Source organism: Hemiscyllium ocellatum, chromosome 44 (genome assembly GCF_020745735.1).
Source record: "Hemiscyllium ocellatum isolate sHemOce1 chromosome 44, sHemOce1.pat.X.cur, whole genome shotgun sequence".
Lineage (NCBI taxonomy): Eukaryota > Metazoa > Chordata > Chondrichthyes > Orectolobiformes > Hemiscylliidae > Hemiscyllium > Hemiscyllium ocellatum.
This window is the reverse complement of record NC_083444.1, coordinates 19,882,856-19,908,638: the sequence shown is the minus strand read 5'-3', so window position 1 is coordinate 19,908,638 and position 25,783 is coordinate 19,882,856. Positions and strand designations below refer to the sequence as shown.

At 47.8% G+C, this 25,783-nt stretch overlaps 1 protein-coding gene across 1 annotated transcript in view; it reads right to left on the bottom strand.

Annotated features, from left to right (window-relative positions):
* The window catches only part of LOC132835284 (lysophosphatidic acid receptor 6), a 67,599-nt gene extending 44,137 nt beyond the window's left edge, over window positions 1-23,462 (bottom strand). Inside the window, exon 1 of the mRNA XM_060854699.1 lies at window positions 23,370-23,462. The gene's annotated coding sequence lies outside the window, so the exon portion shown is untranslated. The remainder of the gene's footprint in view (window positions 1-23,369) is intronic.
* Between the last annotated feature and the right edge of the window lie 2,321 nt (window positions 23,463-25,783).

The following is a 25,783-nucleotide window of genomic DNA, read 5'->3' as shown; positions in this document are numbered from 1 at the left end:
GCTTACCCCAGCTCTGCCGGTTCCACCTGGACCTGCTCTGTTGCCCGTTGGACTGTAACCTTTAATGTGTGCTTACACGCAAAATTCATCCCCGCTATTCTGAAGGTATGGCCCTCATCCAAGTCATTAACCGAATGCAAGGCCTGTGTGCTCCCAGCTACTTCTAATAGGGTAAAGTTCCCCTCCTGCACAATGTTCAGCACTATTCACAACTCCTCAGGTATTGACACAGTCCATGTTCAAATGCAACAAGATCGGGATAATATCCTGGTTTTGGGTGGTAAGTGGCAAGTAACATGCACGCCACACAAATACCAGGCTAAAACCATCACCAATAAGAGACAATCTAACTTCAACCCCGTGTCATTCAAGGGCATTAACATCACTGAATCTCACACGATCAACATCCTGGGGGTTACCACTGACCAGAAACTAAACTTGATGTGCCACATAAATGCAGTTGCTTCAAGAGAAGGTCAGAGGCTGCGTATACCTTGGTGAGTAAATCACCTCCTGACTCCTCAAAACCCAGTACACCATCTAAGGGAGCATGTGGCACGGTGGCTCAGTGGTTAGCACTGCTGCCTCCCAGCACCAGGGACACGGGTTCGGTTCCAGCCTCGGGCGACTGTCTGTGGTAGAGTTTGCACATCCTCCCCGTGTCTGCGTGGGTTCCCTCCGGGTGCTCTGGTTTCCTCCCACACTCCGAAGATCTGCAGGTCAGGGTGGATTGGCCATGCTAAATTGCCCACAATGTTCAGGGATGTGTTAGTTAGGGGTATTGGTCACAGGAAAACTATAAGAGGGGAATGGGTCTGGGTGGGTTACTCTTCGGAGGGTCGGTGTGAATTTGTTGGGCCGCGGGGCCTGTTTCCACACTGTAGGGATTTAAAAAACAATATCAGGAGTGCGATCAGCTTGTCAGGATGAGTAAAGCTCCAACAGCAGTTGAGAAACTTGACATTATCCAGGACAAAGCAGCCCACTTGATTGGCATCACATCCACAAACACTCTCTCTCTCCATCAGGAGCAGCAGTGTGTACCACCTACACAGTACACTGCAGAAACGCACCAAAGATCCTCAGAAGCACCTTCCAAACCCATGAGCACTCCCATCCAGAAGGACAATGGCAGCAGATACATAGGAACACCACCCTCTGCAAGTTCCCCTCCGGGCCCCTCGCCATCCTGACTTGGAAATATATCGCCGTTCCTTCACTGTCGCCTGGCCGGAATTCTGTCCATGAAGGCCACCGAGGGGGCTGACCTACAGCAGGTGGGCTGCAGCGTTTCAATAAGGCAGCTCATTCCCTCTGTCTCAAGGTCGGGGGGGGGGGGGGTCTCTGGAGATGGGTGCAAAACGCCAGGCCAGCTTTGATGCCAGCGTCACACGAGAGAATTTTGAAAAGCCGTTGCCGATTTAGTTAGATCCAATTTAGTGCAAATTCGTTCTGTCCGTTGTCTAGGCCGGGATTCAGGACACGTTCCCTAACTGCCACGTGGTGGAGAGTTGTCTGCTTGAAAGTAGCCCTCAGCCTGGTTGTTTCCGAGGGTCATCTGGAGCTTCACCTGGCCATTGGCATTGCCAACTCCAGTTCGCCGCATTTCCAGGAGGCAGTGCCACACGAGGACCACAGCACACATCTGCCATTGGCCCGTTGACCTGGCCATCATCATGGGTGACCCACAAGCCCTTGCACCCAATTGGACAGGAACCCGCCATTAAACGGGTGACTGGCGAACGGCTCTCATGACAAGGTTAGTCACTCTTAAACTTATACCTGTCAGGGTTCATACAAAGCATGGGAAGGTAGGAAGAAATGGAGGCGGTTCAGCCCCTCCAGCCCGTTCCGTGAGAATATGGTGGATCTGTGGCCTAACTCTGTGACCTGCCTTTGGCTAATATTCCTTAATATCTTTGCTTAACCAAAAAAAAAGTCTCTCTCTGGGGAGAGAGAGCTGGTCCATCATCCACTGTGTTTAGAGGTTCTTCAAATCATCTCTCCTAAATGCTCTGACTCTGAGACTCTGCTCCTGGTTCTAGGATTCCCAGCCAATGGAAATAGCTTTGTTTCATCTATCTGGTTTCTTCCTGCTATTATCTCGAAGACTTGAATTCGAGATCAGCCTGAAGCCTTCTAAATTCTGAAAAAAAGCGGGCCTAATTTAGAGATAGCCGTCCTCATAATTTAACCTTGGAAGTCTGCGTATCGATGGAAACCTGCAGTGTACTCCCTGCATACCTCCTTCCGAAGGTGCAGTGCCCAGGTGTGTCACAGTACTCCAAGTGCGGTCGAACCAGGATTTTGTATAACTGCAGATTTACTTCTGTCCATGCAGTCTAGTCCTCTCAATTTAAAAAAAAGGCCAACATTTTATAGTTAAAAATCCCACAACACCCAGGTTATAGTCCAACTGGTTTAATTGGAAGCACACTAGCTTTCGGAGCGCTGCTCCAACATCAGGTGGTTGTGGACTATAAGATCTTAGGACACCAACGACTCCACAATTACCTGATGAAGGAGCGTTGCTCCGAAAGCTAGTGCTTCCAATTAAACCAGTTGGACTGCAACCTGGTGTGGGGGGATTTTTAACTTTGTCCACCCCCGTCCAATACCGGCATCTCCAAATCAGAAGATTTCATTAGCTTTCTTGATTACTTTCTGCACCTGTTATTGGCGTCTACGCATCTGAACTCCCCCAAGTCTTGTTGAACATCCACTGTATTTAACTTCATGCCATCTAGAAATTACCCTGATCTATCCTTCCTTGATCCAAATGCAATCATCTCACACTTGCTTGTTTTGAACTCCATCTGCCACAGTTAGGCCCATACACTGTCAGTATCCCTCTGTAATTTTATCCCACCATCTACACTGCCTGACCGAACATTGCGTCACCAGCAGATTTGGATGCAGGTGTCTTTCTGTGCTATTATCCAAGACCATGTCAATATTTCCCCCTCAATTTCTTCCTTAGGAGTTGAACATAGAACATGGAACAGTACAGCACAGGAACAGGCCCTTCGGCCCACAATGTGATGTCAAACGTGACGTCAAATTAAACCAATCCCTTCTGCCTGCCCTTGCTCTGTATCCCTCCATCCCTTGCATACCCATGTATTTAGCAAAACGCCCCTTAAATACGCCTATTATACCTGACTCCACCACCTTCCCTGGTAGTGTGTTCCAGACTCTTACCACGCTCTTTGTAAACAACTTACCACTCACCTCTCCTTTGAACTTGCCCCCCATCACCTTAAATATACGACCCCTAGTTTTAGACATTTCAACTCTGGGGAAAATGCTCTGATGGTCAATGCATCTCATAACTTTATAGATTTCTAACAAGTTTCCCCTCAGCCTCCGACACTCCAGTGAAAACAATTTGAGTTTTCGCCTCTCTACATACAGTTCATTCCCTCTAATCGCAGACAGCATCCCAGTAAACCTTCGACAAAGCCTCCACATCCTTCCTGTAAGTTGGCGACCAGAATTGAACGCACCACTGCCTAACCAAAATTTTGTAAATCTGAAACATGTCATCCTGACTCTTGTACTCAATTAGATTAGATTAGATTCCCTACAGTGTAGAAACAGGCCCTTCGGCCCAACAAGTCCACACTGACACTCTGAAGAGTAACCCACCCAGACCCATTTCCCTCTGACTGATGCAACTAACACTTTGGGCAATTGAGCATGGTCAATTCACCCTAACCTGCACATCTTTGGACTGTGGGAGGAAACTGGAGCACCCGGAGGAAACCCACGCAGACACAGGGAGAATGAGCAAACTCCACACAGACAGTCACCCGAGGCGGGAATTGAACCTGGGACCCTGGTGCTGTGAGGCAGCCGTGCTAACCACTGAGCCACCGTGCAGGTAAGCATGGTAAACATGCCATATGCCTTCTTTACCACCCTCTCTACCTGTGTGGCCACTTTCAGGAAGCTGTAGATTTGAACGCCAAGATCCCTCTCTGCATCAGTGCTGTCCAGGATCCTACCATTAACTGCACAGCTTGTTCTGCTATCACACAACAGAGAAACGGCACCCTCATACTATAGAAAATCATGATTCCCGTGCAGTAGAAAGTTTGCGATATCCAAGCAACATCCACAATTCTTCAATTGCATCTTAGCCAATTTGTGCTGATGAAACGCATACTGCAGCAGAACGGCCTGTAAACTTTTGCCTTATATTTACTGTACCAAAGTGCAGCACCCTGGACTGAAGCCCAGCTTAGTTGACAGTTTCTAATGTGTGACTGTATCAAAATGCTTTCCACAAGTCAGCAACAGCAATAACCATTGCCCTGACCACCATATTGTGCATCACTTCCCTAACTTCCATGAGTTTTGTCGAGCACCATTTGGCGTCAATGCTGGCTCTTCCCCAGTTAGCTGAAAACTAACTACTTCACACTTCATTGCAGACTCCAGCAGTTACTAGTGGGCTCATTGGTCTGTCATCCCCTGTGTTTCTCTCTCACCCTGCTCAAAGGGAGCAGTTTTCCAGCCTGGAGTGATGGCCGTTGTAGCGGAGATATTCTCTAAGATTATAATTAGGATGTCAGCAAATTGCTTCCTTTAACGCCCTCATCTCCTGGGCATTCCAGTCCCTTCCTTGTTTGCGTTATGTTAATTGTATCCAGTCCCTGTCACCACTCCACTCACTGCTCATTTTCTTCAGCAAATTACCGACCTTTTCAACTGTAACTACTGAGGCGGTGGGATTATTCCGTATGTCTGCCCCTGCCCCGTTGGTACTGACAATATCTCCACGTTCACAACCTAGTGGGACACCACTACTCCTTCCAATGGAATACAGTGTGACAAAGATTGAATCAAATAAAGCAGATTTCAAACCAGGAACCAGTCTAACCTGCTCAGTCATGGCGACACTGGTTATTCTGAATAGTTATACTGCTTATTTAGTGATGGGTTATACTGGTTACAATCTGGCTGGTTGTACTGGTTACTCAATGACAGGCTTCACTGGTTACTCAGTAACGGGATTGTACTGGTTTCTCAGTGACGGACTGTACTGGTTACTCAGTAACGGGGTTGTATTGTTTCTCAGCGACTGATTGTACTGGTTACTCAGTATCTGGTTGTAATGCTTTCTCTGTGATTGGTTGTGCTAGTTACTCAGTAAGGAGTTGTGCTGAGTAACACATTGCAATAGTTTCTCAGTGATGTTTTGTACTAGTTACTCAATTGCACATTGTTCTTGTTACTCAGTGGCTGGATATACCTGTACCTCAGTGAGTGGTTGTACTGATTACTCACTGAGTGGTTGTACTGGATTCTCAGTGACAAGATATACTGATTCCTCAGTGGCTGGATATACTGGTTCCGCAGTGGCTGGATATACTGGTTACTCAGTGAGTGGTTGTACTGGTTTCTCAGTGTCTGGTTGTGCTGGTTACTTAGTGACAAGTTATACTGGTTACTCAGTGGCTGGATATACTGGTACATCAGACACTGGATGTACTGGTTACTCAGTGAGTGGTTGTGCTAAACACTGAGTGACTGACCATGTTGGTTATTGTCTCATGTTCCCAGGTAAGATTGAAGTGGGCAGTTTAATCATCTCACAATACCTCTCAATCAGTGGCTATAGACTAATGTCTCACTTGGAAATGAATGTGGGTTCATTGTGAAGTGCTTGGTTTTAAGTGTACATGGATGTTGTGTCAATGCTGTGGGGTCAGTGGCAGTTGCTGAAGGTTATTGATCCATTTTTCTTTCTTCAATGCACCTTTGGAAACCTGGGCTACGTTTCGGTGTGTGCATCGCTTATCCAGTATTGCCTCCAGCCCTGTGTGCTGTTCAAACTGCACACATATTCAGGCCCCCCAGACTGTTGTCAGGCCGGTGTCACAACAGTTATGGGGGACTGAGGGAGTGCCGTTCACAGCTGAAGGGAGAGTTCCTGCTCTGATGATGGGCCATATATTGGAAGGTGTCGATGGTTGAGACAGGAGCCATGAACACATATGAAAAGGAACCTGAACTGGCCCTTGGAGCACTGGAGGGCCCTGCAGGGCCCTGCAGGGTTCGTGCTCATGTGCTGGAGACTGGGATGAGATTTGAGGGCTAGGCTGGTCTTGCCTCCCCACTACCCTTGACCCACTCCAAATTGCCTATCGGACCAACAGTCAGATGCCATATCACTTGCCCCTTCACTCCTCCCTAGAACATCTTGAGACCAAGAACAGCTACGTAATAATTCTACTCATTGACTGCAGTTCAGCCTTCAACACTATTATCCCCTTGAGACTGATTACTAAACTTAGTGATCTTGGACTAAGCCCCACTCCTAACTGGACTCTCAGTTTCCTGACCCATAGGCCACCATCAGTGAGGATTGGGGACAATATTTCATCCTCACTCACACTCAACACTGGAGCCCCCCAGGGGTGTGTACTCAGCCCCCCTACCCATGACTGCGTCGGCAAATACCAGACCAACGCCATTTACAAGTTCGCTGATGACACCACCATAGTCGGTCCAATCTCAGATGGCGATGAAACAGACTACAGACGGGAGGTGGAAGACCTGGACAAATGGTGCACTGAGAACAACCTAGCTCTCAATGCCGGCAAAACCAAGGAACTCATTATTGACTTTCGGTGGGATGTTACACATGCTCCTCCTTCACATTAACAGCAGAGAGATAGGACAAATGGAGAGTATCAAGCTCCTGGGAATGGTCATCCTCAACAAGCTTTCTTGGACTCTTCATGTGGACGCACTGGTTACATGGCCCAACAATGTCTCTTCTTCCTCAGGCAGCTGAGGACATTTGGCATGATGGTGAATACCCTCGCCAACTTTTATAGGTGCGCCATTGAGAGCATTCTGTCTGGATGTATCACTACCTGGGATAGCAACTGTACCATTCAAGATCGGAGACAGTTACAGAGAGTGGTGAACTCGGCCCAGACAATCACAAAGGCCAACCTCCCGTCTATAGAATCCATCTACCAGGCCCACTGTCAAGGAAAGGCCGCCAGCATTCTCAAAGATCCATCCCACCCTGGCAATGTTTTTCTACAACCTCTACCATCGGGGAGAAGGTACAGAAGCCTGAACACACGCACCAGCCAGTTTCACAACAGTTTCTAGCCTACTGTTGTTAGAATACTGAATGGACTCACAAACTCTTACCATTTGCCAGTACCTGTGTTTTTGTTTTTGCCGCTGTTTACCTATTATTTACTTATCTATGCTACTTAACTCTGTGATGGGCCTGTATTGCTCACAAGACAAAGCTTTTCACTGTGTACACGTGACAATAAACTCAATTCAATTCAATTCAGTAGTTTATTCAGATATGAGGGGCTGAATGGTCCCTTTCTGTGCAGCAAAACCTTTCTGCAAAAGTTGAAAATGTCCCCAAATGAGGTCAGGCACGTCGAGCTGCAGAACCAGGGGCAATCAGACTGCTAAGGCAATGAGAGTGTTACAGACTCCCAAGCGGTCCGCGAGAGTGAGGGGAGGAAACCACTGAGCAGTTCATTTACGCAGGGGAGGTCATACAAAAACAGCACCCGGGAGTGCTCGGATACTAGAGCAGTCCATGTCCAAATGAATCATATTAGATGAAGACTGGCAAGTAACATTTGCACAACGCAAGTGCCAGGCAATAACGAGAGAGGGAGTGTGCTGCTGGTAAAGCAGGCAGCATCCAAGGAACAGGAGGATCGACATTTCGAGCAAAATCCCTTCATCCGGAAACGCGTCGATTCTCCTGCTCCTCGGATGCTGCCTGGCCTGCTGTGCTTTTCCAGCAGATAGCGGTGGGAGCTGGGCGGAAGTGAGGTCAGAGCAGAGAGGCTGTTGGGATTGCTATTTAAGTAGGCCTCAGGCCCTACACAGTTGGGCCTTCCACCCACTCTGCTCCTCTAACCTCAATAAGAGTCCACAGACTCACAGCGGGAAGAGTGGGAGCATTGATCAGGGGCCTACAGGGAAGACGAATCACCTCTTCAAGGTTTCAAAATAATTTACCTCGACCAGTGGAGCCCTCCACTCCTGTTCCAGCAGCAGGAAGAGTGAGTGGGAGCTCTAACCAAGAAGGACTCTTGTGTGTTGTTAAGGTGAGGCTTTTCAATTTATATTTCTTGTGTACCTTGTGATTGATTAAAAGTTTAATTGGTTAATTGAATAAGAGCGTAGCAGGGAAGCACGAGAAATTATTTAATACATAAATTGCAAAAGTTAACTAACTAGGCAGAGCTGGCTGGACAAGGTGATGTGCTGTAGTTGTATGATGTGGGAGCTGACTGATCCCATTGTGAACGGCAGTGACCACATCTGCAGCAAGTGTTGGTTGCTGGAAGAACTCCGGATCAGAGTTGATGATCTGGAATCTGAGCTTCAAACACTGTAACACATCCGGGAGGGGGAGAGTTACCTGGACGCTTTGTTTCAGGAGGCAGTCACACCCGGCAGATTAAGTAATTCACATTCAGTGAGTGATGAGGGACATCAGAGTGTGACTGTAAGTGAGGGAGGTGGCGGGATTCTGAGTTCAGGAGTGGAGGAGCCCCAGCCCTTGACCTTGTCCAACAGGTATGAGATTCTTGCTCCCTGTTCAGATGAGGAAAAGGGCTTTGGGCAGGATGAGCCAATTGACCAAGGCACCATGGTGCAGAAGGCCATTCAGGAGGGGGGAGCTAATAGACAAGTAGTGGTTATAGGGGATTCTATAATTAGGGGGACAGATAGTATCCTTTGCGAGCCAGAACAGGAGTCTCGCATGGTGTGTTGCCTGCCCGGTGCCAGGGTGCCAGGACATCTCCGACCGGCTTGAAAGGATATTGGAGCAGGAGGGGGAGGGTCCAGTTGTTGTGGTCCACGTTGGCACTAAAAACATAACCAAGGCTAGGGTGGAGGACCTGTTTGGGGATTATCGAGCACTAGGAAGGAAATTGAAGCACAGGTCCTCAAGGGTCATAACATCTGGATTACTGCCTGAGCCACGGGCTAATTGGTACAGGGATAAGAAAGTTAAGGAAGTAAACGTGTGGCTTAGGGATTGGTGTGGGAAAAAGGGATTCCATTTCATGGGGCATTGGCATCAGTTTTGGAACCGGAGGGATCCGTACCGTTGGGACGGTCTCCAGCTGAACCAATCTGGAACCAGTGTTCCAGAGAACAGGATAAACAGGGTGGGCAGTAGGACTTGAAACTTCTGAGTCAGGGGGAAGGGAAAGTGAAAGCAACAGGGAGCTGGAGTTAACTGGAAAGATAACCAGCAGGCTAGCACGTGTGCAGGTGAGTTTAAACTCAAGGCAGACTAGGAATACAGCAGAAAAGGAAGGATAACTCAGGACATCTTATGATTTCCAATATCTCTAATACTGATAAGAAAGTTAGCATGAAGGCACTTTAACTGAAAGTTCATAGTATTCGTAACAAAGTAGATGAATTAATGGCATTGCTGGCATCGTGGTTAGCATTGCTGCCTCACAGCACCAGGGTACCAGGTTCGATTCCCACCTCGAGCGACTGTCTGTGTGGTGTGTGCACATTCTCCCTGTGTCTGTGTGGGTTTCCTCCCACAGTCCAAAAATGTACAGGTAGGTGAATTGGCCAGGCTAAATTGCACATCGTGTTAGGTGTATTAGTCAGAGGGGAGGCGGGTCTGGGTTACTCTTCGGAGGGTCAGTGTGGACTTGATGGGCTGAAGGGCCTGTTTCCGCACTGTGAGGGAGTCTAATCTAAATCATTGTAAATGATGATGATGTGGTGGTCATCACAGAGACGTGATTGCAGGCGGTTCAGGACTGGCAGTTAAACATCCAAGGATTATCGAAAAGACAGGGAGGTGGGCAGAGGGGGAGGGGTTACCTTGTTACTTAAGAATGCAATTACATCTAAGGCACTGAATGACATAGGGCCAGATGGAGTAGAATCTATGTGGGTGGAGTTGAGGAACCACAAAGGAAGAATAGCCATAATGGGAGTTACACCCCGACCTCCGAACAATGGTCAGGACCAGGAGTGCAGGATGTACCCGGAAATAAGGCATTTCAGAAAGGTAAGGTCATGTGATCAGGGGGGCTTCAATGTGCTGGTGGACTGGGTGAATAATGTTGCCGGTGGATCCAAAGAAAGGGAATTCATGGAATGCTTACATGGTGGTTTTTTGGAGCAGCCTGCGATGGAGCCCACAAGGGAGCATGCTATTCTGGACTTAGTGCTATGTAATGAGCCAGACTTTATAAAAGATCTTAAAGTAAGGGAACACTTAGGAGGCCGCGAACATAATATGGTAGAGTTCAGTCTGCAGTTTGAAAGAGAGAAGGCAAAATCAGATGTAATGGTGTTATAGTTAAATAAAGATAATTACAGAGGCATGATTGAGGAACTGATGAAAGAGCCTAGTGGGGAAGACAGTAGAGCAACAATGGCAGGGGTTTCTGGGTGTAAATGAGGACACAGTACAGAGGTTCATCCCAAGGAAAAGAAAGATTATCCAGGGAGGGATTAGACAGCCATGGCTAACTAAGGAAGTCAGGAAATGTATCTAAGAAAAAAAGAGAGAGTCGATACAGTGGCCCAGAGCACTGGGAAATCAGAAGATTGGGAAGACTACAAAGACAAAGAGAGAAATAAGGAAGGAGAATCAGATATGAAGGTAGGTGAGCCAGTAGTATTAGAAATGATAGTAAATGTTTCTTTCAATACATAAGAAACAAACGAGAGGCAAAAGTAGACATTGATTAGATTAGATTACTTACAGTGTGGAAACAGGCCCTTTGGCCCCACAAGTCCACACTGACCCACCGAAGCACAACCCACCCATACCCCTACATTTACCCCTTACCTAACACTACAGGCAATTTAGCATGGCCAATTCACCTGACCCGCACATCTTTGGACTGTGGGAGGAAACCAGAGCACCCGGAGGAAACCCACGCAGACACAGGGAGAACGTGCAAACTCCACAGTCAGTCGCCTGAGTCGGGAATTGAACCCACGTCTCAGGCGCTGTGAGGCAGCAGTGCTAACCACTGTGCCACCATGCCGCCCACTACATTGGGCCACTTCAAGTTGATGCTGGAAGGCTAATGATGGGAGATAAGGAAATAACTGAAGAACTTAAGTACTTTGTGTCAGTCTTCACAGTGGAAGACATGAGTAATATCCCAACAATTAAGGAGAGCTGGGGGGAAAGTTAAGTGTAGTAACCATTACAAAAGAGAAAGTATTAGAAAAGCTAAAAGGTCTAAAGATTGATAGATCTCCTGGCCTCGATGGGCTACATCCTAGACTCCTGAGGGAGTGGCTGAGGAAATAGTGGAGGTGTTGGTTGTGAACTTTCAGAAATCACAGGAGTCAGGGAAAGTCCCAGATGATTGGAAAATCACTGTTGTAACCCCCTTGTTCAAGAAAGGATCAAGACAAGAGATGATTAGCCTAACCTCGGCTGTAGGTATAAATTCTAGAATCCATCGTTAAGGATGAGATTTCTAAATTCTTGAAAGTGCAGGGTCAGATTAGAACAAGTCAGCATGGATTTAGTCAGGGCAGGTCGTGCCTGACAAACCTGTTAGAATTCTTTGAAGAGGTAACAAGTAGGTTAGACCAGGGAAACCCAGTGGATGTTATCTATCTAGACTTCCAAATGGCCCATGGTGTTCGAGGTGAGCTACTGACATGGATTGAGGATTGGCTGTCTGACAGAAGGCAGAGAGTTGGGATAAAAGGCTCTTTTTTGGAATGGCAGCCAGTGACAAGCGGTGTCCCGCAGGGTTCAGTGTTGGGGCTGCAGCTGTTCACTTTATATATTAATGATCTGGATGAAGGGACTGGGGGCATTCTGATGAAGTTCACCGATGATACAAAGTTGGTGGACAGGCAGGTAGTGCTGAGGAGGTGGGGAGGCTGCAGAAAGATTGAGACAGTTTAGGAGGATGGTCCAGGAAACGGCTGATGAAATTCAACGTGAGCAAATGTGAGGTCTTGCACTTGGAAAAATAGAATACAGACATGGACTATTTTGTAAACGGTGAGAAAATTCATAAAGCCAAAGTACAAAGGGATCTGGGAGTGGTGGTCTAGGATTCCAGGAATCTCTAAAGGTTAACTTGCAGGTTGAGTCCATGGTTAAGAAAGCAAATGTAATGTTGTCATTTATCTCAAGAGGGTTGGAATGTAAAAGCAGCGATGTGCTATTGAGACTTTGTAAAGCTCTAGTTCGGCCCCATTTGGAATACTGTGTTCAGTTTTGGGCCCCACACCTCAGGAAGGACATACTGGCACTGGACCGTGTCCAGGGGAGATTCACACGGATGATCCCTGGAATCGTCGGCTCAACATACAATGCCTGGCCTAGAAAGGGTGGATGCTGGGAAATTATTTCCGTTAGGCAGAGAGACCGTGGGCACAGCCTTAGAATTAGAGGGGGTCCATTTAGAATGGAAATGAGGAGACATTTCTTCAGCCAGAGAGTGGTGAGCCTGTGGAATTCACTGCCACAGAGCTCAGTGGAGGCCGGGATGTTAAATGTCTTCAAGGCAGAGATTGATCAATTCGTGATCTTGCAAGGAAATAATGGCTTAGATTAGATTCCATACCATGTGGAAATAGGCCCTTCGGCCCATCAAGTCTACACCAACCCTTTGAAGAGTAACCCACCTAGACCCATTTCCCTCTGACGAACACAGCTAACATTTTGGGCAATTTAGCCTAACACTTTTGGACTGTGGAAGGAAACTGGAGTACCTGGAGGAAACCCACGCAGACATGGGGAAAATGTGCAAACTCCATACAGACAGTTGCCCGAGGCTGGAATCGAACCTGGGACCTTGCTGCTGTGAGGCAGCAGTGCTAACCACTGAGCCACCATGGCTACAGAGAGGCTATGAGGAAGTGGAGTTGAAATGCCCATCAGCCATGTTTAAATGGCAGAGTGAATCCAATGGGCTGAATGGCCTTACTTCCTCTCCTGTGTCTTATGTCTTATGGACTCTCATCTCCAGCATCTGTGGTCCTCACTTTTTCCTAACAACAAGAGAGAATCTATCTCTTGATATTCAACGGCATTAGCCGTCCCTCACTCTCCCACTATTAACATCCTTGGGGTTACTATTGATCAGAAGCTGATCTGGACTTGCCATATAAACAGTGTGGCTGCACGAACAGGTCAGAGGCTGGGAATACTGCAGCAAGAAACTCACCTCCTGACTTCCCAAAGCCTGATCATCCTCGACAAGGCACAAGTCAGGAGTGCGATGGAATACAGCCCCAACAGCACTCAGGAATCTCGACACCGCCTGGGACAAAGCAGCCCGCTTCATTGGCACGTCGCCCACAATCACTCATCCTTTTCCCACTGGTGCTGAGTAGCAGCAGAGTGTACTGTCTCCAAGATGCACTGTGGAAATTCATCAAGGGCTCCAGGGTCAACACCTTGCAAACCCACACCCACTTCCACCCAGAAAGGAAAAGCAGTGGATATATGGGAACACCATCTCCTGAACGTACACCATCCTGCCCTGGACTTATAGCGTTTTTCCTTCGCTGTCACCTGGTCAATATCCCTAAAGGATATTGTGGGTCAGCATGGTTCGGGAAAACAGCTAGCCACCACTTTCTCGAGGGGCAGTTCGGGACGTGCAATAAAGCAATAGCAGATGTTTCAATGTGTAGAGTGGAAGCAGGCCATTTGGCCCCTCGAGTCCACATGCCCAACCTCGGAGGGGCATCCCATCCCAGACTCACACCACACCTCCCCTCCCGCTCTGCCCTATCCCGGTATCCCTGCTTTTCCCATGGCAAATCCACCCCAGCCTGCACGTCATTGGATACCATGGGATAATTCAGCATGGCCAATCCACCTTAACCTGCATGTCTTTGGATTGTGGGAGGGAAACCCCACGCAGACACGGGGAGAATATGCAAACTCCACACAGATACTCGCCCCCAAGGCTGGAATCGAACCCGGGTCCCTGGCACTGTGAGGTAGCCGTGATTGCAATGTTTCAAAATAAATCCATTTTAAAAATTTACGCCTGGAGGATAAAGAAAGAAAGAGGCCAGAGACCCAGATTTGTGGAGCGGAAATCCATGGGCTCAGAGTTTAACAAGTTGAGTGCACTTAGATTTTCTGAAAAGGTATGGACTGATGTGGACATTGTACTCACGAGGGTCAACGTAGGAAATACGTTGGGGTTTAAAACTGGATAAATCGCCAGCTTCAGCTGTACCCTTCAGAACAGCAGAAGGCCATTCAGCCCCTCGATGCTGTTCCACCATTCAGTGCGATCCTAGCTGATCTGTTTCCTCAATCGATTCCACTTGTTTTTGATGTTGTGCTCCCTCCTCGGCCAATGTTGAAATGCCCGTCAGCCATGATTGAATGGCGGAGTGGACTCGATGGGCCGAATGGCCTTACTTCCACTCCTATGTCTTATGGTCTTTTGGACCCAAATCCCTGAATAACTTTGCTGAACAGAACGTGATCTATCTGAGATTCAAAGTGGGCAACTCATCCAGCACCCGCTGGGAGGAGAGTTCCAAACCTCGAGCAACCTTTGAGTGTGTCAAAGTGCTTCCTAACATCTCTCCTGAGAGGTCTAGCCCTAATTCTCAGACTATGTGCCCTGGTACTAGCATCCCCAGCAGTGCAAACAGTTTATCTTTTATTTACCTTGTTTTTTTCCTGTTGAAGATTTCGATCAAATTACCTTTAATCTTCTAAATGCGGGAGAAAATAGGCCAGACTTGGAGATAGTTTCCCCTATAGCTCCTTTCTGGGGCAGCCCGGTGGCTCAGTGGTTAGCACGGCTGCCTCACACCTCCAAGGACCCGGGTCCGGTTGCAGCCTCGGGCAACTGTCTGTGCGGAGTTTCTCCCCGTGTCTGCGTGGGTTCCCTCTGGGGGCTCCGGTTTCCTCCCACACTCCAAAGATGTGCAGGTCAGAGTGGATTGGCCGTGCTAAATTGCCCAGAGTGTTCGATTCAGTCGTCAGAGGGAAATGGGTCCGAGTGGCTGAGGCTTTGGAGGGTCAGTGTGGATTGGTTGGGTCAAAATGGCCTGTTTTCCACACTGTGAAGAATCATAACATTGCACCCAAAGTCCAGTTATCATTCTAGTCGATCTACGTTGTGCTCCCTCCTCGGCCAATATGTCCTTCCTAAGATGATGTCACAAGCCTATTATAAGATGGCCTTACAGAACAGAGAAGGGATCTGATTTGAGGTAGTGAGGGGCAGGTGGGGAGAAACTATTCCCGTCAGTAGACGGGTCGATAACCAGGGGGCACAGATTTAAGGGAGCTTTAGATGGGATTTGATTAAAGAAAGCCAAGCATCCAGAGGTGGTATCTGTCATGCACTCCCTCAAGACATTTAAGAACTAGTTAGATGGTAGGACAGAAGACGAGGCCAAGTGCCGGGAAATGGGATGAGAATGGTTCGGTTTTTGACTAGCACAGACACAATGGGCCGAAGGGTCATTTAAAGCGATGCTAAGGTTCTGAGTGGGTTTATTGAGGGAGATGCTGAGAGTTTCTGGCAAGGGGCAGATGTAGAACATAGGCACGTTTCCCATTTAAGGCTGAGATAGAAATGATTTCTGCTCTTCAAATGTCACCCGTCTACAAAATTCTGTTCCCGTCATATAATCGGCGCAAAGTTAGACCACGTTATGGTTGACGAGCGAACAGAGTTCAGACTGCAATCAGAGGAAATTATTGGAGGGGCTGAATGGCCCACTCTTGCTGCTGTTTCACGTGTTCTTCTATTCAGTTTGTTGGAGCCAAGGTTGAAGGATATTTGCTAATCCTCTGAGAAAGTTAGATTAGATTAGATTCCCTGCAGTGTGGAAACAGGCCCTTCGGCCCAACAAGTCCACACTGACCCTCGGAAGAGTAACCCACCCAGACCTACTTTTCCTCTGACTAATGCACCTAACACTAGGGCATCCCATGGAATCCAGAGGCAAGAGCAAATGCTAGATTTGTTCAGATGTAGGTTAATACAGGGTTACAACCAATGTCGAACTGGACATGACTTTCAATGGGTTCAGTTAAGGTGCAGTTGCTTCCTCTGTTGTAGATACCAATGCTTTGAGCTTATATGAAGGGGCAAGATTAAGATCATTACAGTAGATACAGTGGTGGCTGGGTAGTTCATATTGAGGAAGGTAGCTGGGAATAGTAGGAAGGTATTGATGAACTGAGCTGAAAAATGGAATTCAATTTCAAGAAGTGAGGGGTAATGATTTGGAGACAGCAAACATGGTAAAGGAAATACACTGACATACTCACACACACACACATACTCGGACACACAAACAGACTCACATGTTTGCACACACACAAACACATACTCACACACACACTCACACACACAAACACACACGCACACATATTCTCGCACACACACACACTTATGTATATAACGCACACAGGTACACCCACTCACATGGTCTCGCACACAGACACACTCTTATCTCCATAGGTACACACACACATGCAGATTCTTACACACACACACTCGCACACACACATGCTCTCTCACAGGCACATTCATACACGCACATTCTCACACACACACATGCTCTCTCACACACATTCTTTCACACACACATGCTCTCTCACACACACATTGTCACACACACATGCTCTCTCACACACACATTCTCACACACACACATGCTCTCTCACACACACGTTCTCACACACACATACTCGCACAGACACATGCTCTCTCACACACAGATTCTCTCACACACAGACTCTTGCACACACATACATTCTCACACACACATGCTCTCCCACACACATGGATTCTCACACACACACTCTCACACGCACACACACACACACACACACACATTCTCACACACACACACTCTCGCACACACACACGCACATTCTCTCACACATACACATTCTCACACACACATACTTTCACACACACACACACACACGCACACACATTGTCTAACACACCCATGCTCTCGCACACAGATTCTCACACACACATTCTCTCCCCCCCCACACACAGACTCTCACGCACACAGATTCCCACACACATATTCTCACACACACACATTCTCACATACACATGCTGTCTCAAACACACACAAACACACATTCTCACACACACATATTCTCCCACAAACACACAGACTCTCACACTCACAGATTCCCACACACAGATTCTCGCACACATACTCTCTCACACACACAGACTCTCACACACACAGATTCCCACACACAGATTCTCACACACATTCTCTCCCCCCCCACACACAGACTCTCACACACACATTCTCTCCCTCACACACACAGACTCTCACACACACGCAGATTCTCACACAAGCATATTCTCCCCCCCCACACACATACAGACTCTAACACACACTCTTTCACGCACACAGATTTTCACACACACATACCCTCTCACACACACATACTCTAACACACCCATGCTCTCGCACACACAGATTCTCACACGCACATTCTCTCCCCCACACACAGACTCTCACACACAGATTCCCACACAAGATTCTCATACACAGATTCTCACACACACATTCTCTCCCCCCCCCAACAGAGACTCACACACACACAGATTCCTACATAGATTCTCACACACACATACTCTCTCACACACGCAGTCACAACATATATGCTCTCACATACACACAAACTCACACGCACATATACTCTCCCACACACATACTCTCCCACACACACAGACTCTCACACTCTCACAGATTCTCACACACACAGATTCTCGCACACCCATACTCTCTCTCACATACATACTCTATCTCTCACACACACATTGTCACACACACCCATACTCTCACACACATCGATTCTCACATACACATACTCTCCCACACACACATACTCACACATATATACTCTCTCTCTCACACACACACACACACAACTCACAAACACACATACACTCTCTCACAGACACACTCTCACACACACATACTTTCTCACCCACCACCCACACTCAGATTCACATGCAGACAAACTCTCACACAGATTCACACACACTCATTTTCATACACACACATATTCACAAACAGATTTTCACACACACATACATAGGCTCACGCACTAACACAGACTCACATACCAATACACACAGCCTCAAATAGGCTGCCTTTACCCAGTCACCCTGTAACCTCCAGTGTTCAAATGCATCATTAACTAGTCAATGTGTGGAAAATAAATGACTAAGCAAACAAAGAATGCATTTAACTTGCTTTCTGAGTGACTGGTTGAGGCAGATTTGGATATAACAAACGATCTGATCACCATCATCTAATGCCCATGAAAGTACAGTGCTTGTGGACTGGAGAATTGCAAATGGTTCCACCCTGCCCGAGCAGGAGACGAACTGAGGAACAACTTGTCCCTCAGGAATGAGCTGCCAGAGGAAGTGGTGGAGGCTGGTACAATTGCAACATTTAAGAGGCATCTAGATGGGGATATGAATGGGACAGGTTTGGAGGGATGTGGGCCGGGTGCTGGCTGGTGGGACGAGATTGGGTTGGGATGTCTGGTTGGCATGGATGGGTTGGACCGAAGGGTCTGATTCTATGCTGTACATCTCTGTGTCTGTCAATGATGGGGAAATGTTTTGAGGCAGTATTTCAGGTTATTAATGGACTCGAGGCAGTTGGCGAGTGACCAGTAGGTCCGACGGTGACATTATGCCAAGTTTGGTAAGAATGTCATTGACGTTTGAGGGACGCAAGTTGAAATCGTACTGAAGCAGCTCATAGAATTTCAATTTGATGATTGAAGTCGAGAAATGAAAGCTAGGAGCAGTGATGGAGAGCATCTTCAATTGTCGTGACAAAACATACCCGTCTGGTTCACTAATAGGGCAAGAAATCTGCAGTCTTTAACCCGGCTGGATTTGCACGTGACTCCAGTCCCACAAGAATACGGCTGATACCTGACCTTTCTCTGAGCAGTCTGACCAAGACACTCAGTTCAAAGGGGCAGTTAGGGATGAGCAACAAGACGTGATGGCTGTTTTACATGAAAGATTAGATTAGATTACTTACAGTGTGGAAACAGGCCCTTCGGCCCAACAAGTCCACACCGAAGCGCAACCCACCCATACCCCTACATTTACCCCTTACCTAACACTACGGGCAATTTAGCATGGCCAATTCACCTGACCCGCACATCTTTGGACTGTGGGAGGAAACCGGAGCACCCGGAGGAAACCCACGCAGACACGGGGAGAATGTGCAAACTCCACACAGTCGCCCGAGGCGGGAATTGAACCTGGGTCTCTGGCGCTGTGAGGCAGCTGTGCTAACCACTGTGCCACCGTGCCGCCCGCGGCAAGGGGGTTTATTTTTGTTGTTTCTGGGTGTCACATTCAAATCTCTGACCCAGACACGGTCGGTCGAATGAGTCAGAGAATCCCTACAAGGCACCAAGAGGCCATTCAGCCCATCCCACACCAACCCTCGATCCCAGCATTTTTACCATGGCGAATCCACCCAGCCTGACCATTCCAGGGCAATCGAGCCCAGTCAATCCCCCAACCTGCGCTTCTTTAGACTGTGGGAGCAAACCCACGCAGACACAGAGAGGGACGTGCAAGCTCCCCACAGACAGTCACTCGAGGGGGGATCTGAACCTCAGGTTCACAGCACTGGGAGGCAGCGGTGCTAACCACTGAATCACCTCTCCTCCCCGTTGGTGCTGCTGATGGGAGCAATGTTTGCTGAGGCTCCCTGCCCCTTTGCAGTTTCCCCGTCTTTCTCTGTCACCATCTCCCTACCGCCCTTCCGCCCAGGACGCCAAGGGCAAATCCGCAGGCCTTATTTAACATCCAGGAGAAAGTGAGGACTGCAGATGCTGGAGATCAGAGCTTAAAAATGTGTTGCTGGAAAAGCGTAGCAGGTCAGGCAGCATCAAAGGAGCAGGAGAATCGACGTTTCGGGCATTCCTGAAGGGCTTATGCCCAAAATGTCGATTCTCCTGTTCCTTTGATGCTGCCTGACCTGCTGCGCTTTTCCAGCAACATATTTTTAAGCTCTGATTTAACATCCAACCTTGCTGGACTGTCTGTGATTCTCTTAACTTTTCTTTTAATCTTTATTCGTGTCTGTTTCGTCTGAAGTTCCAACCTCTTTTTTTTTAATCGGGTCTCACTGGCAGCACTCCCTAACTCTGCCTTTTCCGATCTCTCTCAGCTCCCTGAATCCGAGGTAACGGCCACTGTTTTTGACCAAGGTGTGCTATCTCACACTTGTTGCTGTACTTGTCATGTTAATGCTCCCATCGTATCAGCACACTCATTTGTCTTCCTGTGATTTCCCCAGCATTCATTTCTCATATCGATTGGAGTGAAATCTGCCCTTCACTCTGGCCCTATCTGTAAATGAACTGTAAAGCTAGAATCTTCCAGACAGGAGCCAACCAGTCACCACCCAGCTAAATCTGTTCAAACATCCTTGCATTATGTATCCAATGTACTGTTAATAGAACCCAAGCCAACTATGAGGGAGAAATTAAGGCATTCATCTTTTCTTGCAGAAAGAGTTTGTTGACTCCCTCAGTCTCACAACCTCACCTTATCAACAGAGTTATAATTGCTCCCTATCTATGGATTATTTCGATCAATCTGTGCAGATATCGGCCACTTTTGGAATACTGTGTACAAGTCCGATCTCCCAGATATAGAAACGATGTTGTGAAACTTGAAAGGGTTCAGAGAAGATTTACAAGGATGTTGCTGGGGTTGGAGGGTTTGAGCTACAGGGAGAGGCTGAACAGGCTGGGGCTGTTTTTTCCCTGGAAATGTGGAAGGATCCTTTGGGGCCTTTGGGTGTGGTGCTGGAAAAACACAGCAGGCATCTGAGGAGCAGGAGAATCGACGTTTCCGGCTTAAGTGCTTCATCAGGAATGAGGCTTATGGGCCGTGGGGTGGGGGGGGTGGTTGCTGAGAGATAAATGGGAAGGAGGTGGGGCTGGGGATAAGGTAGCTGGGAATGTGATAGGTGGATGAAGGTGAGGGTGAAGGTGAAAGTTTGAAGAGGAGGGTAGACCAGATAGGTGGGAAGGAAGATGCACAGGTCAAGAGGGCGGTGCCGTGTAGGAACTTGGGACTGGGTTAAGGTGGGAGGAAGGGAAATGAGGAAACTGGTGAAATCCATATTGATCCAGTGTGGTTGGAGGGTCCCGAGACGTAATATGAGACGTTCTTCCACCTGGTGTTGGGTGGTGAGAGAGCGGCGATGGAGGAGGCCCAGGACCTACATGTCCTTGACAGAGTGGAAGGGGGAGTTGAAGTGTTCAGCCGCAGGGCGCTGGAGTTGGTGGGTGCAGGTAATGTTCTCTGAAACAATCTGCGAGTTGGCGTCCTGTCTGCCTACTGTAGAGGAGATCACATTGGGTGCATTGGATACAGTAGATGAGATGTGTGGAGGTACAGGTAGGTTTCTGTCAAATGTGGAAGAATCCTTTGGGGCCTTGAGAGAGGTGAGGGAGGAAGTGTGGGCGCAGGTTTTGCACTTCCTGCAGGAAAGGTGCCAGGACTGGGTTGTGGGCTGGTGGGGTGGGAGGGGGGCAGTGGGAGTTGCGGAGGGAATTGTCTCTCCGGAATGCTGATAGGGTGGGGAGGGAACTTTATCTCTGGTGGTGAGGTCCTATTATAGGTCGTGGAAGTGGCGGAGGATGATGCAATGTATACAAAGATTGACCTCTTGACCTGTCCATCGTTTTTCCCACCTATCTGCTCTACCCTCCTCTCCGACCTATCACCTTTCCCCATACCTTCATCTACCAATCGCATTCTCAGCTACGTTTCCCCCCCCAGCACTACTCCCCTCCCATTTATCTCCCAATCCCCCGGCACATTCCTGATGAAGCGCTTATACCCGAAACATCGATTATCCTGCCCCTCTGATGCTGCCTGACCTGCTGTACTTTTCCAGCACCACACTCTCGACTCTGATCTCCAGCATCCGCAGTCCTCACTTTCTCCTAGCTGTTTTTCTGGGAATGTCAGAGGCTGAGGGGTGTGGATAGGGTAAATAAGCAAAGTCTTTTCCCTAGGGTTGGGGAGTCCAGAACTAGAGGGGCATAGGTTTAGGGTGAGAGGGGAAAAATATAAAAGAGACCTAAGGGGCAACTTTTTCACACAGAGGGTGGTACGTGTATGGAATGAGCTGCCAGAGGAAGTGGTGGAGGCTGGTACAATTGTAACATTTAAGAGGCATTTGGATGGGTATAGGAATAGGAAGGGTCTGGAGGGATATGGGTTGGGTGCTGGCAGGTGGGACTAGATTAGTTTGGGATATCTGGTCAGCATGGACGAGTTGGACCGAAGGGTCTGTTTCCATGCTGTACATCTCTATGACTCTAAATAGACAAGGTCTTTTCGCTGGGGTGGGGGAGTCCAGAACTAGAGGGTATAGGTTGAAGGTGAGAGGGGAAAGATATAAAAAGGACCTGAGGGGCAACTCTTTCACACAGAGGGTGGTGTGTGTATGGAACGAGCTGCCAGAGGAAGTGGTGGGGGTTGTTGTAATTTAAAACGCATCTGGATGGGTATATGAATAGAAAGGATTTGGAGGGATATGGGCCAAGTGCTGGCAAATGGGACTAACTTGATTTCAGATATCTGGTTGGCATGGACAAGCTAGGTCTGCTTTCGTGCTCAACATCTCTATGACTTGAGCCCAGGCTTGCTGGCTCAGAGGTCAGGACGCTACCACTGTTCCTCAAGAGCTGATTTCCTCTGCTTTATGTTCTAAGGCAGCTTTTATCCACCCCACCACCACTGCCTGTTTCTTTTTCACCTGAAGGATATGACTGATCCGTCTTATCTAAGACCTCCTGTAAGATGCCCACCAGCTGGCTTCCTGTTTGGCCAACTGTTTTTCTGCGGTTTACTCCTGTTGCGCGTAGCCGAGAGATGACAGGATATTTCCCAAGACAGTGGGTTTGAGATGTTCCCTGCCAACCAAGATACAATGTGTGGGGAAATGAGAATGGTTTGGCCTGCCAACACATTTCCATTCAAACGTTGTCTGGTTTTAGTGAATTCTGTGATTCCTTGCAGAGCTAACGGAGGTTTCAGAATCTCATTGGAAATCAGCCGACTCAGAATTTGCTTGCACACAAATGACATTTACTTCAGAAGCCTCAGAGATGTGAAGCTTTCTTAAGTATGACCCTTTGGAGGACGGTCAATGAAAATTCCTCCATCCCTCCTGGGTGGGTATTGGAAAATATTTGTGTTCCAACCTGGGCAGGCAAGTGTCTCTATCTTCAGCACCCCAGTCTTTAAGCGCAGTGTTGCTCTGATGAACAGCATTGGTTTTAAGGAGGTTTCGTTCCTTACCTCTCTCATCCTCAGATGCCCAGAATCCTCGGCCTTTCCTGCCCTCCTAAGGCATTCGGGACGTGTCGCTGTTAGCCTGGAGCATCAGGCTGTCAACTGCTACGAGTCAGCTGAAAACTATACTGCGTCTACAACAGGAAGTATCAAATTTAGAACAGCCTCCAAGTCAGATCTAGTATCAGAAAGAAAACACTGTTCAAATTAGCAAAACGATATGAAGTGAGGCAGATTGCTTTTCCAAAAGTAATTCAGACATTCCCAATTAGCCGCTTCGCCTCGGCAACACTCAAAGTTTATTTGCTTCGAGTGCCCCTCAAGATTTCATTTTAAATCATCTTCTGTCTCAGCTTCCACCTGCTTCGTGAATATTGGTTGTTAAGTGACTTGTCACTCACTGCATCAACTTGCTCTGCCTCAACCTACATCATCTTGTCTGTACATTTTAATCTGACTCAAAACGTTAGCTCTGCTTCTCTCTTCACCGACATCCTGGAATCTGCTGAGTTTCTCCAGCACTTTCCATTTTTATTCCAGAGTCTGCTTTTAACTCACCCTTAGATCTGTCTCTCCCTCATCCCTGGGATTAATAGCGCAAGCTGCTTTGCTTCCATTGTCAATAAGGGACACAAGGGATCAACGAGATTTTCCAAGATACTTTTCTTTTACAATCATAGAATCCCTACAATGTGGAAACAGGCCCTTCGGCCCGACAAGTCCACACTGACCCTCCATAGTGTCTCCCACCCCAACTCTTTCCCCCACCCAATTACTCTACATTTACTCCTAGCCTACACATCCCTGGACAGTACGGGCAATTTAGCATGGCGAATTCATCCTGACCTGCACATCTTTGGATTGTGGGAGGAAACCGGAGCACCTGGAGGAAACCCACGCAGACATGGGGAGAAGGTGAAAACTCCACATATGTGGACCAATCCACAACCTCTCAAAACACTTAGAGAAGGCAGCTGAGACCCTAAAGTTATCTTATTTTAAAGAGAGATGTAATGTGCATGTTGCAACTGGTCAAACTAATTGATAATAAGCAAAGCGCAATTTATTTAAACACTGCAGTTAAAATGCAAACAAAAAGAAGAGGAATTTAATATAACTTAAGTCTTGGAAAACGTAACTGTATAATAGATACAGTACCTATAAGGAACTAACAGGTACAGTGTAATAACTTCCCATAACACACCCTTTGGTAGAAAGGCAAATTCCCATTCTGATTCTTACATGCAGTTCTCCAATGTGGGAGGAAGAAACATTGGGAGAAGATTCAGAGGGTAACAGAGACCCTGACTAAAGCTTCCAAGTCTTTCAAGAGCCAAACAGTTTCTGATGCTACTGAGCAAAAAAAAAACAATACCCAGAAATCTGGGTCTGTGAGAGCTGACCACACCCATCCCGGCAGCTTCTATTGTTCGACCTTTGAAAACAACCCCAAGACCTTGCAAGTTGTTTACTCTTCAAGTAACCAGTTCGGCACTTCCACCTCGCTTCAAAAACAAAACAAACAGGGTGAAATAACATCTGAAAGTGATAGCATCATCGCAACATGTAAACTCGGAATGGAGAAGGGTTACATTTAGGGTGTCACAGTGGCTCAGTGGTTAGCAGTGCTGCCTAACAGCACCAGGGTCCCAGGTTTAGTTCCAACCTCGGGTGACTGTGTGGAGTTTGCACATTCTCCCCCGTGTCTGCATGGGTTTTCTCCGGTGCTCTGGTTCCCTCCCACAGTCCAAAGATGTGCAGATCAGGGTGAATTGGCCACACTAAGCTGCGGATAGTGTTAGGTCCGAGGGAAATGAGTTGGGGTGGGGTGCTCTTCGGAGCGTCGGTGTGGAGTTGTTGGACCGAACACGTAGGGAATCTAATCATCTAATCTAATCAGCTCATTAGGCCTTAGAAGAACAAGAGGCAATCTCACTGAGACTTAAAGGGCTTGACAGGCTCAATGCTGAGAGGTCGTTTCACCCTCATGGGAGAGCTCAGACTAGAGGACACAGTCTCAATAAAAAAAAGGGCGCCAATCTAAGACAGAGCAGAGAAATGTCTTCCCTCATGGAGGTCCTTGTCACAGAGAGCTGTGAGCCCTGGAGTGGATTGAAGGCCGAGATAGATACATTCGGGGAATTGAGAGTTAGAGGGAAAGGGCAGGAAACTGGATGTCAGGAATGTTGGATGATCCTATTGAAAATCGGAGCAGGCTCGAGGGGCCGAATGGCCTACTCCTGTTCCGCTTTCAGATGGACTCTATCAACTAGACAGCAGAGTGAGAGGATAACCAGAACGCAACTCAAAGGGTAGGGTGCATCGAGAGGGAGTGCCAGGGACCCGGGTTCGATTCCAGCCTCGGGCAACTGTCTGTGTGGACATTCTCCTCGTGTCTGTGTGGGCTTGCTCCAGGTGCT